We start from the raw sequence: 15,584 nt of genomic DNA, 5'->3' as shown, positions 1-15,584 counted from the left end.
CGTCTTATATAAAGTTCAGACGGAACTTTGCACGTGTCATAGTGGAGCCCTCAGGATTCCAGAGCCAGCTTTCTGACATCATAATGGGGCCTCAGAGATAAAAGCCTGGGCCCAGGCAGTGTTGGTCAGTGCTGCTCAGCAGGCAGCACTGGACTGGACTGGATTACAGCTGATACAAGGTGTGAAGGAACAAGGGGTGGCTGTGGGCATGCACTTGCTGCCGCTGCCAGTGTTTATCTGCATGGCAGCAGGGCATTTGGGCGTTGCCAGGAAGGCGTTTTTATGTAGATTCCTCCTCTTTCAGCACTGCATTGTGGTGCAAGCAAAAGAAGCAAATCCTGTCTGGCTTCCTCTCCGGCCTTTATTCACCTCCCGTGTAGCTGTGAGTGTGTGAGCCTGCAGGGCCCCATGGAATTGCCTAGAAGTAGGCTGAATCGCTGCAAGGGCTGAACAGCAGTATCGGGCAGGCTCGGGCAACGCGCGGCCCGTTCGGGTTATCGCTTCTCGGCCTTTTGGCTAAGATCAAGTGTAGTATCTGTTCTTATCAGTTTAATATCTGATACGTCCCCTATCTGGGGACCATATATTAAATGGATTTTTAGAACAGGGAGATGGAAATAGAGCTTGCTCTGTCCACTCCACGCATTGACCTGGTATTGCAGTATTTCCAGGACCGGTGCACCCTTTCCTTATGTGTTGACTAAAAGCAGATTCCAAAAGTGTTTTTTGTCTTTGCTATTGTTTCTGTCTTTCTGAAGGGATCTCCCCTTTTAATCCCATTATTTCAACACCTGTTGGACAATGCATGAGTGATAATGAGCTCATTGATTAAATGCAATTAATGAATAGATTGCCACCTCTTGTTGTGTGTCGTCTGTGTTTCTGTGTTTCCGGCATTTCACATTGGAACACCTCATTCACCTTCCTTGTCTTCTCTCCGCCCTCCCTTTTAGGTAAGTTAAAGAGCTGCACCTGAGCCAGCCACTGATTGATTGATTGATTGATTGATTGATTGATTGATTGATTGATTGATTGATTGATTGATGCAGCACAACAGTCAAATAGTGGAGTGGAGTAGGGGAACAGCAAACAGCCAATAAAGCAGCCCGCCCGCTCGCCTGCCCGCCACAATGGACCTACCTGTGTACACTAGATGGATGTGATGGAATGTACTGTCGTCCCTACATTTCAAGAAGAAGTAAGAATTGCAGTTGCAACAAAGCCTTGCTTGCCTACAAAGAGAGCAGCAATTTGGATTTGTTACTATGTTACCTAGAAGAATAACAAACTGTGCAAGGATGGAGGTTGTAGGAGCAAGGAGAAGTTGTCTGTAAAGTTGGTGGATGCCTATTTTCCATTTTGCAGTCCCTTGTCTCCCTCTTGTGGCCTCCTGGAGGCAACTAGCTGTGCAAAAAAAAGACAGCCTGGCGGCCGGCTGTTGCAGTGTTGCCCTCTCAGGCAACACTGAGTGACTGACTGAGCCTCACCGTCTTATATAAAGTTCAGACGGAACTTTGCACGTGTCATAGTGGAGTCAGGATTCCAGAGCCAGCTTTCTGACATCATAATGGGGCCTCAGAGATAAAAGCCTGGGCCCAGGCAGTGTTGGTCAGTGCTGCTCAGCAGGCAGCACTGGACTGGACTGGATTACAGCTGATACAAGGTGTGAAGGAACAAGGGGTGGCTGTGGGCATGCACTTGCTGCCGCTGCCAGTGTTTATCTGCATGGCAGCAGGGCATTTGGGCGTTGCCAGGAAGGCGTTTTTATGTAGATTCCTCCTCTTTCAGCACTGCATTGTGGTGCAAGCAAAAGAAGCAAATCCTGTCTGGCTTCCTCTCCGGCCTTTATTCACCTCCCGTGTAGCTGTGAGTGTGTGAGCCTGCAGGGCCCCATGGAATTGCCTAGAAGTAGGCTGAATCGCTGCAAGGGCTGAACAGCAGTATCGGGCAGGCTCGGGCAACGCGCGGCCCGTTCGGGTTATCGCTTCTCGGCCTTTTGGCTAAGATCAAGTGTAGTATCTGTTCTTATCAGTTTAATATCTGATACGTCCCCTATCTGGGGACCATATATTAAATGGATTTTTAGAACAGGGAGATGGAAATAGAGCTTGCTCTGTCCACTCCACGCATTGACCTGGTATTGCAGTATTTCCAGGACCGGTGCACCCTTTCCTTATGTGTTGACTAAAAGCAGATTCCAAAAGTGTTTTTTGTCTTTGCTATTGTTTCTGTCTTTCTGAAGGGATCTCCCCTTTTAATCCCATTATTTCAACACCTGTTGGACAATGCATGAGTGATAATGAGCTCATTGATTAAATGCAATTAATGAATAGATTGCCACCTCTTGTTGTGTGTCGTCTGTGTTTCTGTGTTTCCGGCATTTCACATTGGAACTCCTCATTCACCTTCCTTGTCTTCTCTCCGCCCTCCCTTTTAGGTAAGTTAAAGAGCTGCACCTGAGCCAGCCACTGATTGATTGATTGATTGATTGATTGATTGATTGATTGATTGATTGATTGATTGATTGATTGATGCAGCACAACAGTCAAATAGTGGAGTGGAGTAGGGGAACAGCAAACAGCCAATAAAGCAGCCCGCCCGCTCACCTGCCCGCCACAATGGACCTACCTGTGTACACTAGATGGATGTAATGGAATGTACTGTCGTCCCTACATTTCAAGAAGAAGTAAGAATTGCAGTTGCAACAAAGCCTTGCTTGCCTACAAAGAGAGCAGCAATTTGGATTTGTTACTATGTTACCTAGAAGAATAACAAACTGTGCAAGGATGGAGGTTGTAGGAGCAAGGAGAAGTTGTCTGTAAAGTTGGTGGATGCCTATTTTCCATTTTGCAGTCCCTTGTCTCCCTCTTGTGGCCTCCTGGAGGCAACTAGCTGTGCAAAAAAAAGACAGCCTGGCGGCCGGCTGTTGCAGTGTTGCCCTCTCAGGCAACACTGAGTGACTGACTGAGCCTCACCGTCTTATATAAAGTTCAGACGGAACTTTGCACGTGTCATAGTGGAGCCCTCAGGATTCCAGAGCCAGCTTTCTGACATCATAATGGGGCCTCAGAGATAAAAGCCTGGGCCCAGGCAGTGTTGGTCAGTGCTGCTCAGCAGGCAGCACTGGACTGGACTGGATTACAGCTGATACAAGGTGTGAAGGAACAAGGGGTGGCTGTGGGCATGCACTTGCTGCCGCTGCCAGTGTTTATCTGCATGGCAGCAGGGCATTTGGGCGTTGCCAGGAAGGCGTTTTTATGTAGATTCCTCCTCTTTCAGCACTGCATTGTGGTGCAAGCAAAAGAAGCAAATCCTGTCTGGCTTCCTCTCCGGCCTTTATTCACCTCCCGTGTAGCTGTGAGTGTGTGAGCCTGCAGGGCCCCATGGAATTGCCTAGAAGTAGGCTGAATCGCTGCAAGGGCTGAACAGCAGTATCGGGCAGGCTCGGGCAACGCGCGGCCCGTTCGGGTTATCGCTTCTCGGCCTTTTGGCTAAGATCAAGTGTAGTATCTGTTCTTATCAGTTTAATATCTGATACGTCCCCTATCTGGGGACCATATATTAAATGGATTTTTAGAACAGGGAGATGGAAATAGAGCTTGCTCTGTCCACTCCCCGCATTGACCTGGTATTGCAGTATTTCCAGGACCGGTGCACCCTTTCCTTATGTGTTGACTAAAAGCAGATTCCAAAAGTGTTTTTTGTCTTTGCTATTGTTTCTGTCTTTCTGAAGGGATCTCCCCTTTTAATCCCATTATTTCAACACCTGTTGGACAATGCATGAGTGATAATGAGCTCATTGATTAAATGCAATTAATGAATAGATTGCCACCTCTTGTTGTGTGTCGTCTGTGTTTCTGTGTTTCCGGCATTTCACATTGGAACACCTCATTCACCTTCCTTGTCTTCTCTCCGCCCTCCCTTTTAGGTAAGTTAAAGAGCTGCACCTGAGCCAGCCACTGATTGATTGATTGATTGATTGATTGATTGATTGATTGATGCAGCACAACAGTCAAATAGTGGAGTGGAGTAGGGGAACAGCAAACAGCCAATAAAGCAGCCCGCCCGCTCGCCTGCCCGCCACAATGGACCTACCTGTGTACACTAGATGGATGTGATGGAATGTACTGTCGTCCCTACATTTCAAGAAGAAGTAAGAATTGCAGTTGCAACAAAGCCTTGCTTGCCTACAAAGAGAGCAGCAATTTGGATTTGTTACTATGTTACCTAGAAGAATAACAAACTGTGCAAGGATGGAGGTTGTAGGAGCAAGGAGAAGTTGTCTGTAAAGTTGGTGGATGCCTATTTTCCATTTTGCAGTCCCTTGTCTCCCTCTTGTGGCCTCCTGGAGGCAACTAGCTGTGCAAAAAAAAGACAGCCTGGCGGCCGGCTGTTGCAGTGTTGCCCTCTCAGGCAACACTGAGTGACTGACTGAGCCTCACCGTCTTATATAAAGTTCAGACGGAACTTTGCACGTGTCATAGTGGAGCCCTCAGGATTCCAGAGCCAGCTTTCTGACATCATAATGGGGCCTCAGAGATAAAAGCCTGGGCCCAGGCAGTGTTGGTCAGTGCTGCTCAGCAGGCAGCACTGGACTGGACTGGATTACAGCTGATACAAGGTGTGAAGGAACAAGGGGTGGCTGTGGGCATGCACTTGCTGCCGCTGCCAGTGTTTATCTGCATGGCAGCAGGGCATTTGGGCGTTGCCAGGAAGGCGTTTTTATGTAGATTCCTCCTCTTTCAGCACTGCATTGTGGTGCAAGCAAAAGAAGCAAATCCTGTCTGGCTTCCTCTCCGGCCTTTATTCACCTCCCGTGTAGCTGTGAGTGTGTGAGCCTGCAGGGCCCCATGGAATTGCCTAGAAGTAGGCTGAATCGCTGCAAGGGCTGAACAGCAGTATCGGGCAGGCTCGGGCAACGCGCGGCCCGTTCGGGTTATCGCTTCTCGGCCTTTTGGCTAAGATCAAGTGTAGTATCTGTTCTTATCAGTTTAATATCTGATACGTCCCCTATCTGGGGACCATATATTAAATGGATTTTTAGAACAGGGAGATGGAAATAGAGCTTGCTCTGTCCACTCCACGCATTGACCTGGTATTGCAGTATTTCCAGGACCGGTGCACCCTTTCCTTATGTGTTGACTAAAAGCAGATTCCAAAAGTGTTTTTTGTCTTTGCTATTGTTTCTGTCTTTCTGAAGGGATCTCCCCTTTTAATCCCATTATTTCAACACCTGTTGGACAATGCATGAGTGATAATGAGCTCATTGATTAAATGCAATTAATGAATAGATTGCCACCTCTTGTTGTGTGTCGTCTGTGTTTCTGTGTTTCCGGCATTTCACATTGGAACTCCTCATTCACCTTCCTTGTCTTCTCTCCGCCCTCCCTTTTAGGTAAGTTAAAGAGCTGCACCTGAGCCAGCCACTGATTGATTGATTGATTGATTGATTGATTGATTGATTGATTGATGCAGCACAACAGTCAAATAGTGGAGTGGAGTAGGGGAACAGCAAACAGCCAATAAAGCAGCCCGCCCGCTCACCTGCCCGCCACAATGGACCTACCTGTGTACACTAGATGGATGTAATGGAATGTACTGTCGTCCCTACATTTCAAGAAGAAGTAAGAATTGCAGTTGCAACAAAGCCTTGCTTGCCTACAAAGAGAGCAGCAATTTGGATTTGTTACTATGTTACCTAGAAGAATAACAAACTGTGCAAGGATGGAGGTTGTAGGAGCAAGGAGAAGTTGTCTGTAAAGTTGGTGGATGCCTATTTTCCATTTTGCAGTCCCTTGTCTCCCTCTTGTGGCCTCCTGGAGGCAACTAGCTGTGCAAAAAAAAGACAGCCTGGCGGCCGGCTGTTGCAGTGTTGCCCTCTCAGGCAACACTGAGTGACTGACTGAGCCTCACCGTCTTATATAAAGTTCAGACGGAACTTTGCACGTGTCATAGTGGAGCCCTCAGGATTCCAGAGCCAGCTTTCTGACATCATAATGGGGCCTCAGAGATAAAAGCCTGGGCCCAGGCAGTGTTGGTCAGTGCTGCTCAGCAGGCAGCACTGGACTGGACTGGATTACAGCTGATACAAGGTGTGAAGGAACAAGGGGTGGCTGTGGGCATGCACTTGCTGCCGCTGCCAGTGTTTATCTGCATGGCAGCAGGGCATTTGGGCGTTGCCAGGAAGGCGTTTTTATGTAGATTCCTCCTCTTTCAGCACTGCATTGTGGTGCAAGCAAAAGAAGCAAATCCTGTCTGGCTTCCTCTCCGGCCTTTATTCACCTCCCGTGTAGCTGTGAGTGTGTGAGCCTGCAGGGCCCCATGGAATTGCCTAGAAGTAGGCTGAATCGCTGCAAGGGCTGAACAGCAGTATCGGGCAGGCTCGGGCAACGCGCGGCCCGTTCGGGTTATCGCTTCTCGGCCTTTTGGCTAAGATCAAGTGTAGTATCTGTTCTTATCAGTTTAATATCTGATACGTCCCCTATCTGGGGACCATATATTAAATGGATTTTTAGAACAGGGAGATGGAAATAGAGCTTGCTCTGTCCACTCCCCGCATTGACCTGGTATTGCAGTATTTCCAGGACCGGTGCACCCTTTCCTTATGTGTTGACTAAAAGCAGATTCCAAAAGTGTTTTTTGTCTTTGCTATTGTTTCTGTCTTTCTGAAGGGATCTCCCCTTTTAATCCCATTATTTCAACACCTGTTGGACAATGCATGAGTGATAATGAGCTCATTGATTAAATGCAATTAATGAATAGATTGCCACCTCTTGTTGTGTGTCGTCTGTGTTTCTGTGTTTCCGGCATTTCACATTGGAACACCTCATTCACCTTCCTTGTCTTCTCTCCGCCCTCCCTTTTAGGTAAGTTAAAGAGCTGCACCTGAGCCAGCCACTGATTGATTGATTGATTGATTGATTGATTGATTGATTGATGCAGCACAACAGTCAAATAGTGGAGTGGAGTAGGGGAACAGCAAACAGCCAATAAAGCAGCCCGCCCGCTCGCCTGCCCGCCACAATGGACCTACCTGTGTACACTAGATGGATGTGATGGAATGTACTGTCGTCCCTACATTTCAAGAAGAAGTAAGAATTGCAGTTGCAACAAAGCCTTGCTTGCCTACAAAGAGAGCAGCAATTTGGATTTGTTACTATGTTACCTAGAAGAATAACAAACTGTGCAAGGATGGAGGTTGTAGGAGCAAGGAGAAGTTGTCTGTAAAGTTGGTGGATGCCTATTTTCCATTTTGCAGTCCCTTGTCTCCCTCTTGTGGCCTCCTGGAGGCAACTAGCTGTGCAAAAAAAAGACAGCCTGGCGGCCGGCTGTTGCAGTGTTGCCCTCTCAGGCAACACTGAGTGACTGACTGAGCCTCACCGTCTTATATAAAGTTCAGACGGAACTTTGCACGTGTCATAGTGGAGCCCTCAGGATTCCAGAGCCAGCTTTCTGACATCATAATGGGGCCTCAGAGATAAAAGCCTGGGCCCAGGCAGTGTTGGTCAGTGCTGCTCAGCAGGCAGCACTGGACTGGACTGGATTACAGCTGATACAAGGTGTGAAGGAACAAGGGGTGGCTGTGGGCATGCACTTGCTGCCGCTGCCAGTGTTTATCTGCATGGCAGCATGGCATTTGGGCGTTGCCAGGAAGGCGTTTTTATGTAGATTCCTCCTCTTTCAGCACTGCATTGTGGTGCAAGCAAAAGAAGCAAATCCTGTCTGGCTTCCTCTCCGGCCTTTATTCACCTCCCGTGTAGCTGTGAGTGTGTGAGCCTGCAGGGCCCCATGGAATTGCCTAGAAGTAGGCTGAATCGCTGCAAGGGCTGAACAGCAGTATCGGGCAGGCTCGGGCAACGCGCGGCCCGTTCGGGTTATCGCTTCTCGGCCTTTTGGCTAAGATCAAGTGTAGTATCTGTTCTTATCAGTTTAATATCTGATACGTCCCCTATCTGGGGACCATATATTAAATGGATTTTTAGAACAGGGAGATGGAAATAGAGCTTGCTCTGTCCACTCCACGCATTGACCTGGTATTGCAGTATTTCCAGGACCGGTGCACCCTTTCCTTATGTGTTGACTAAAAGCAGATTCCAAAAGTGTTTTTTGTCTTTGCTATTGTTTCTGTCTTTCTGAAGGGATCTCCCCTTTTAATCCCATTATTTCAACACCTGTTGGACAATGCATGAGTGATAATGAGCTCATTGATTAAATGCAATTAATGAATAGATTGCCACCTCTTGTTGTGTGTCGTCTGTGTTTCTGTGTTTCCGGCATTTCACATTGGAACACCTCATTCACCTTCCTTGTCTTCTCTCCGCCCTCCCTTTTAGGTAAGTTAAAGAGCTGCACCTGAGCCAGCCACTGATTGATTGATTGATTGATTGATTGATTGATTGATTGATTGATTGATTGATTGATGCAGCACAACAGTCAAATAGTGGAGTGGAGTAGGGGAACAGCAAACAGCCAATAAAGCAGCCCGCCCGCTCGCCTGCCCGCCACAATGGACCTACCTGTGTACACTAGATGGATGTGATGGAATGTACTGTCGTCCCTACATTTCAAGAAGAAGTAAGAATTGCAGTTGCAACAAAGCCTTGCTTGCCTACAAAGAGAGCAGCAATTTGGATTTGTTACTATGTTACCTAGAAGAATAACAAACTGTGCAAGGATGGAGGTTGTAGGAGCAAGGAGAAGTTGTCTGTAAAGTTGGTGGATGCCTATTTTCCATTTTGCAGTCCCTTGTCTCCCTCTTGTGGCCTCCTGGAGGCAACTAGCTGTGCAAAAAAAAGACAGCCTGGCGGCCGGCTGTTGCAGTGTTGCCCTCTCAGGCAACACTGAGTGACTGACTGAGCCTCACCGTCTTATATAAAGTTCAGACGGAACTTTGCACGTGTCATAGTGGAGCCCTCAGGATTCCAGAGCCAGCTTTCTGACATCATAATGGGGCCTCAGAGATAAAAGCCTGGGCCCAGGCAGTGTTGGTCAGTGCTGCTCAGCAGGCAGCACTGGACTGGACTGGATTACAGCTGATACAAGGTGTGAAGGAACAAGGGGTGGCTGTGGGCATGCACTTGCTGCCGCTGCCAGTGTTTATCTGCATGGCAGCAGGGCATTTGGGCGTTGCCAGGAAGGCGTTTTTATGTAGATTCCTCCTCTTTCAGCACTGCATTGTGGTGCAAGCAAAAGAAGCAAATCCTGTCTGGCTTCCTCTCCGGCCTTTATTCACCTCCCGTGTAGCTGTGAGTGTGTGAGCCTGCAGGGCCCCATGGAATTGCCTAGAAGTAGGCTGAATCGCTGCAAGGGCTGAACAGCAGTATCGGGCAGGCTCGGGCAACGCGCGGCCCGTTCGGGTTATCGCTTCTCGGCCTTTTGGCTAAGATCAAGTGTAGTATCTGTTCTTATCAGTTTAATATCTGATACGTCCCCTATCTGGGGACCATATATTAAATGGATTTTTAGAACAGGGAGATGGAAATAGAGCTTGCTCTGTCCACTCCACGCATTGACCTGGTATTGCAGTATTTCCAGGACCGGTGCACCCTTTCCTTATGTGTTGACTAAAAGCAGATTCCAAAAGTGTTTTTTGTCTTTGCTATTGTTTCTGTCTTTCTGAAGGGATCTCCCCTTTTAATCCCATTATTTCAACACCTGTTGGACAATGCATGAGTGATAATGAGCTCATTGATTAAATGCAATTAATGAATAGATTGCCACCTCTTGTTGTGTGTCGTCTGTGTTTCTGTGTTTCCGGCATTTCACATTGGAACACCTCATTCACCTTCCTTGTCTTCTCTCCGCCCTCCCTTTTAGGTAAGTTAAAGAGCTGCACCTGAGCCAGCCACTGATTGATTGATTGATTGATTGATTGATTGATTGATTGATTGATTGATTGATTGATTGATGCAGCACAACAGTCAAATAGTGGAGTGGAGTAGGGGAACAGCAAACAGCCAATAAAGCAGCCCGCCCGCTCGCCTGCCCGCCACAATGGACCTACCTGTGTACACTAGATGGATGTGATGGAATGTACTGTCGTCCCTACATTTCAAGAAGAAGTAAGAATTGCAGTTGCAACAAAGCCTTGCTTGCCTACAAAGAGAGCAGCAATTTGGATTTGTTACTATGTTACCTAGAAGAATAACAAACTGTGCAAGGATGGAGGTTGTAGGAGCAAGGAGAAGTTGTCTGTAAAGTTGGTGGATGCCTATTTTCCATTTTGCAGTCCCTTGTCTCCCTCTTGTGGCCTCCTGGAGTTGTGGCCTCCTGGAGGCAACTAGCTGTGCAAAAAAAAGACAGCCTGGCGGCCGGCTGTTGCAGTGTTGCCCTCTCAGGCAACACTGAGTGACTGACTGAGCCTCACCGTCTTATATAAAGTTCAGACGGAACTTTGCACGTGTCATAGTGGAGCCCTCAGGATTCCAGAGCCAGCTTTCTGACATCATAATGGGGCCTCAGAGATAAAAGCCTGGGCCCAGGCAGTGTTGGTCAGTGCTGCTCAGCAGGCAGCACTGGACTGGACTGGATTACAGCTGATACAAGGTGTGAAGGAACAAGGGGTGGCTGTGGGCATGCATTTGCTGCCGCTGCCAGTGTTTATCTGCATGGCAGCAGGGCATTTGGGCGTTGCCAGGAAGGCGTTTTTATGTAGATTCCTCCTCTTTCAGCACTGCATTGTGGTGCAAGCAAAAGAAGCAAATCCTGTCTGGCTTCCTCTCCGGCCTTTATTCACCTCCCGTGTAGCTGTGAGTGTGTGAGCCTGCAGGGCCCCATGGAATTGCCTAGAAGTAGGCTGAATCGCTGCAAGGGCTGAACAGCAGTATCGGGCAGGCTCGGGCAACGCGCGGCCCGTTCGGGTTATCGCTTCTCGGCCTTTTGGCTAAGATCAAGTGTAGTATCTGTTCTTATCAGTTTAATATCTGATACGTCCCCTATCTGGGGACCATATATTAAATGGATTTTTAGAACAGGGAGATGGAAATAGAGCTTGCTCTGTCCACTCCACGCATTGACCTGGTATTGCAGTATTTCCAGGACCGGTGCACCCTTTCCTTATGTGTTGACTAAAAGCAGATTCCAAAAGTGTTTTTTGTCTTTGCTATTGTTTCTGTCTTTCTGAAGGGATCTCCCCTTTTAATCCCATTATTTCAACACCTGTTGGACAATGCATGAGTGATAATGAGCTCATTGATTAAATGCAATTAATGAATAGATTGCCACCTCTTGTTGTGTGTCGTCTGTGTTTCTGTGTTTCCGGCATTTCACATTGGAACACCTCATTCACCTTCCTTGTCTTCTCTCCGCCCTCCCTTTTAGGTAAGTTAAAGAGCTGCACCTGAGCCAGCCACTGATTGATTGATTGATTGATTGATTGATTGATTGATTGATTGATGCAGCACAACAGTCAAATAGTGGAGTGGAGTAGGGGAACAGCAAACAGCCAATAAAGCAGCCCGCCCGCTCGCCTGCCCGCCACAATGGACCTACCTGTGTACACTAGATGGATGTGATGGAATGTACTGTCGTCCCTACATTTCAAGAAGAAGTAAGAATTGCAGTTGCAACAAAGCCTTGCTTGCCTACAAAGAGAGCAGCAATTTGGATTTGTTACTATGTTACCTGTTACCTAGAAGAATAACAAACTGTGCAAGGATGGAGGTTGTAGGAGCAAGGAGAAGTTGTCTGTAAAGTTGGTGGATGCCTATTTTCCATTTTGCAGTCCCTTGTCTCCCTCTTGTGGCCTCCTGGAGGCAACTAGCTGTGCAAAAAAAAGACAGCCTGGCGGCCGGCTGTTGCAGTGTTGCCCTCTCAGGCAACACTGAGTGACTGACTGAGCCTCACCGTCTTATATAATGTTCAGACGGAACTTTGCACGTGTCATAGTGGAGCCCTCAGGATTCCAGAGCCAGCTTTCTGACATCATAATGGGGCCTCAGAGATAAAAGCCTGGGCCCAGGCAGTGTTGGTCAGTGCTGCTCAGCAGGCAGCACTGGACTGGACTGGATTACAGCTGATACAAGGTGTGAAGGAACAAGGGGTGGCTGTGGGCATGCACTTGCTGCCGCTGCCAGTGTTTATCTGCATGGCAGCAGGGCATTTGGGCGTTGCCAGGAAGGCGTTTTTATGTAGATTCCTCCTCTTTCAGCACTGCATTGTGGTGCAAGCAAAAGAAGCAAATCCTGTCTGGCTTCCTCTCCGGCCTTTATTCACCTCCCGTGTAGCTGTGAGTGTGTGAGCCTGCAGGGCCCCATGGAATTGCCTAGAAGTAGGCTGAATCGCTGCAAGGGCTGAACAGCAGTATCGGGCAGGCTCGGGCAACGCGCGGCCCGTTCGGGTTATCGCTTCTCGGCCTTTTGGCTAAGATCAAGTGTAGTATCTGTTCTTATCAGTTTAATATCTGATACGTCCCCTATCTGGGGACCATATATTAAATGGATTTTTAGAACAGGGAGATGGAAATAGAGCTTGCTCTGTCCACTCCACGCATTGACCTGGTATTGCAGTATTTCCAGGACCGGTGCACCCTTTCCTTATGTGTTGACTAAAAGCAGATTCCAAAAGTGTTTTTTGTCTTTGCTATTGTTTCTGTCTTTCTGAAGGGATCTCCCCTTTTAATCCCATTATTTCAACACCTGTTGGACAATGCATGAGTGATAATGAGCTCATTGATTAAATGCAATTAATGAATAGATTGCCACCTCTTGTTGTGTGTCGTCTGTGTTTCTGTGTTTCCGGCATTTCACATTGGAACACCTCATTCACCTTCCTTGTCTTCTCTCCGCCCTCCCTTTTAGGTAAGTTAAAGAGCTGCACCTGAGCCAGCCACTGATTGATTGATTGATTGATTGATTGATTGATTGATTGATTGATTGATTGATTGCAGCACAACAGTCAAATAGTGGAGTGGAGTAGGGGAACAGCAAACAGCCAATAAAGCAGCCCGCCCGCTCGCCTGCCCGCCACAATGGACCTACCTGTGTACACTAGATGGATGTGATGGAATGTACTGTCGTCCCTACATTTCAAGAAGAAGTAAGAATTGCAGTTGCAACAAAGCCTTGCTTGCCTACAAAGAGAGCAGCAATTTGGATTTGTTACTATGTTACCTAGAAGAATAACAAACTGTGCAAGGATGGAGGTTGTAGGAGCAAGGAGAAGTTGTCTGTAAAGTTGGTGGATGCCTATTTTCCATTTTGCAGTCCCTTGTCTCCCTCTTGTGGCCTCCTGGAGGCAACTAGCTGTGCAAAAAAAAGACAGCCTGGCGGCCGGCTGTTGCAGTGTTGCCCTCTCAGGCAACACTGAGTGACTGACTGAGCCTCACCGTCTTATATAAAGTTCAGACGGAACTTTGCACGTGTCATAGTGGAGCCCTCAGGATTCCAGAGCCAGCTTTCTGACATCATAATGGGGCCTCAGAGATAAAAGCCTGGGCCCAGGCAGTGTTGGTCAGTGCTGCTCAGCAGGCAGCACTGGACTGGACTGGATTACAGCTGATACAAGGTGTGAAGGAACAAGGGGTGGCTGTGGGCATGCACTTGCTGCCGCTGCCAGTGTTTATCTGCATGGCAGCAGGGCATTTGGGCGTTGCCAGGAAGGCGTTTTTATGTAGATTCCTCCTCTTTCAGCACTGCATTGTGGTGCAAGCAAAAGAAGCAAATCCTGTCTGGCTTCCTCTCCGGCCTTTATTCACCTCCCGTGTAGCTGTGAGTGTGTGAGCCTGCAGGGCCCCATGGAATTGCCTAGAAGTAGGCTGAATCGCTGCAAGGGCTGAACAGCAGTATCGGGCAGGCTCGGGCAACGCGCGGCCCGTTCGGGTTATCGCTTCTCGGCCTTTTGGCTAAGATCAAGTGTAGTATCTGTTCTTATCAGTTTAATATCTGATACGTCCCCTATCTGGGGACCATATATTAAATGGATTTTTAGAACAGGGAGATGGAAATAGAGCTTGCTCTGTCCACTCCACGCATTGACCTGGTATTGCAGTATTTCCAGGACCGGTGCACCCTTTCCTTATGTGTTGACTAAAAGCAGATTCCAAAAGTGTTTTTTGTCTTTGCTATTGTTTCTGTCTTTCTGAAGGGATCTCCCCTTTTAATCCCATTATTTCAACACCTGTTGGACAATGCATGAGTGATAATGAGCTCATTGATTAAATGCAATTAATGAATAGATTGCCACCTCTTGTTGTGTGTCGTCTGTGTTTCTGTGTTTCCGGCATTTCACATTGGAACACCTCATTCACCTTCCTTGTCTTCTCTCCGCCCTCCCTTTTAGGTAAGTTAAAGAGCTGCACCTGAGCCAGCCACTGATTGATTGATTGATTGATTGATTGATTGATTGATTGATTGATTGATGCAGCACAACAGTCAAATAGTGGAGTGGAGTAGGGGAACAGCAAACAGCCAATAAAGCAGCCCGCCCGCTCGCCTGCCCGCCACAATGGACCTACCTGTGTACACTAGATGGATGTGATGGAATGTACTGTCGTCCCTACATTTCAAGAAGAAGTAAGAATTGCAGTTGCAACAAAGCCTTGCTTGCCTACAAAGAGAGCAGCAATTTGGATTTGTTACTATGTTACCTAGAAGAATAACAAACTGTGCAAGGATGGAGGTTGTAGGAGCAAGGAGAAGTTGTCTGTAAAGTTGGTGGATGCCTATTTTCCATTTTGCAGTCCCTTGTCTCCCTCTTGTGGCCTCCTAGAGGCAACTAGCTGTGCAAAAAAAAGACAGCCTGGCGGCCGGCTGTTGCAGTGTTGCCCTCTCAGGCAACACTGAGTGACTGACTGAGCCTCACCGTCTTATATAAAGTTCAGACGGAACTTTGCACGTGTCATAGTGGAGCCCTCAGGATTCCAGAGCCAGCTTTCTGACATCATAATGGGGCCTCAGAGATAAAAGCCTGGGCCCAGGCAGTGTTGGTCAGTGCTGCTCAGCAGGCAGCACTGGACTGGACTGGATTACAGCTGATACAAGGTGTGAAGGAACAAGGGGTGGCTGTGGGCATGCACTTGCTGCCGCTGCCAGTGTTTATCTGCATGGCAGCAGGGCATTTGGGCGTTGCCAGGAAGGCGTTTTTATGTAGATTCCTCCTCTTTCAGCACTGCATTGTGGTGCAAGCAAAAGAAGCAAATCCTGTCTGGCTTCCTCTCCGGCCTTTATTCACCTCCCGTGTAGCTGTGAGTGTGTGAGCCTGCAGGGCCCCATGGAATTGCCTAGAAGTAGGCTGAATCGCTGCAAGGGCTGAACAGCAGTATCGGGCAGGCTCGGGCAACGCGCGGCCCGTTCGGGTTATCGCTTCTCGGCCTTTTGGCTAAGATCAAGTGTAGTATCTGTTCTTATCAGTTTAATATCTGATACGTCCCCTATCTGGGGACCATATATTAAATGGATTTTTAGAACAGGGAGATGGAAATAGAGCTTGCTCTGTCCACTCCACGCATTGACCTGGTATTGCAGTATTTCCAGGACCGGTGCACCCTTTCCTTATGTGTTGACTAAAAGCAGATTCCAAAAGTGTTTTTTGTCTTTGCTATTGTTTCTGTCTTTCTGAAGGGATCTCCCCTTTTAATCCCATTATTT

At 47.9% G+C, this 15,584-nt stretch overlaps 11 non-coding genes across 11 annotated transcripts; all 11 read left to right on the top strand.

Moving 5' to 3' along the window:
- The first annotated feature begins 496 nt into the window (after nt 1-496).
- Nucleotides 497-687, top strand: LOC142689874 (U2 spliceosomal RNA). The gene has a single exon (XR_012858706.1). It is a non-coding gene; the product is annotated as a U2 spliceosomal RNA (small nuclear RNA).
- Nucleotides 688-1,980: 1,293 nt separating this feature from the next.
- On the top strand, nt 1,981-2,171 carry LOC142689873 (U2 spliceosomal RNA). Its single transcript, XR_012858705.1, has one exon. It is a non-coding gene; the product is annotated as a U2 spliceosomal RNA (small nuclear RNA).
- A 1,300-nt stretch (nt 2,172-3,471) lies between these two features.
- LOC142689998 (U2 spliceosomal RNA) lies at nt 3,472-3,662 on the top strand. Its single transcript, XR_012858817.1, has one exon. It is a non-coding gene; the product is annotated as a U2 spliceosomal RNA (small nuclear RNA).
- A 1,276-nt stretch (nt 3,663-4,938) lies between these two features.
- On the top strand, nt 4,939-5,129 carry LOC142689872 (U2 spliceosomal RNA). Its single transcript, XR_012858704.1, has one exon. It is a non-coding gene; the product is annotated as a U2 spliceosomal RNA (small nuclear RNA).
- A 1,280-nt stretch (nt 5,130-6,409) lies between these two features.
- LOC142689996 (U2 spliceosomal RNA) lies at nt 6,410-6,600 on the top strand. The gene has a single exon (XR_012858816.1). It is a non-coding gene; the product is annotated as a U2 spliceosomal RNA (small nuclear RNA).
- A 1,276-nt stretch (nt 6,601-7,876) lies between these two features.
- Nucleotides 7,877-8,067, top strand: LOC142689871 (U2 spliceosomal RNA). Its single transcript, XR_012858703.1, has one exon. It is a non-coding gene; the product is annotated as a U2 spliceosomal RNA (small nuclear RNA).
- A 1,292-nt stretch (nt 8,068-9,359) lies between these two features.
- Nucleotides 9,360-9,550, top strand: LOC142689870 (U2 spliceosomal RNA). Its single transcript, XR_012858702.1, has one exon. It is a non-coding gene; the product is annotated as a U2 spliceosomal RNA (small nuclear RNA).
- A 1,312-nt stretch (nt 9,551-10,862) lies between these two features.
- LOC142689868 (U2 spliceosomal RNA) lies at nt 10,863-11,053 on the top strand. Its single transcript, XR_012858700.1, has one exon. It is a non-coding gene; the product is annotated as a U2 spliceosomal RNA (small nuclear RNA).
- A 1,287-nt stretch (nt 11,054-12,340) lies between these two features.
- On the top strand, nt 12,341-12,531 carry LOC142689867 (U2 spliceosomal RNA). The gene has a single exon (XR_012858699.1). It is a non-coding gene; the product is annotated as a U2 spliceosomal RNA (small nuclear RNA).
- A 1,289-nt stretch (nt 12,532-13,820) lies between these two features.
- Nucleotides 13,821-14,011, top strand: LOC142689866 (U2 spliceosomal RNA). The gene has a single exon (XR_012858698.1). It is a non-coding gene; the product is annotated as a U2 spliceosomal RNA (small nuclear RNA).
- A 1,284-nt stretch (nt 14,012-15,295) lies between these two features.
- Nucleotides 15,296-15,486, top strand: LOC142689865 (U2 spliceosomal RNA). The gene has a single exon (XR_012858697.1). It is a non-coding gene; the product is annotated as a U2 spliceosomal RNA (small nuclear RNA).
- The last annotated feature ends 98 nt before the right edge of the window (nt 15,487-15,584 follow it).

The sequence above is a fragment of the Rhinoderma darwinii genome (assembly GCF_050947455.1).
Source record: "Rhinoderma darwinii isolate aRhiDar2 chromosome 5 unlocalized genomic scaffold, aRhiDar2.hap1 SUPER_5_unloc_32, whole genome shotgun sequence".
Taxonomy (NCBI): Eukaryota; Metazoa; Chordata; class Amphibia; order Anura; family Rhinodermatidae; genus Rhinoderma; species Rhinoderma darwinii.
Note: the sequence above shows the minus strand (reverse complement) of the source record. Positions and strands in the feature narration are given on the sequence as shown.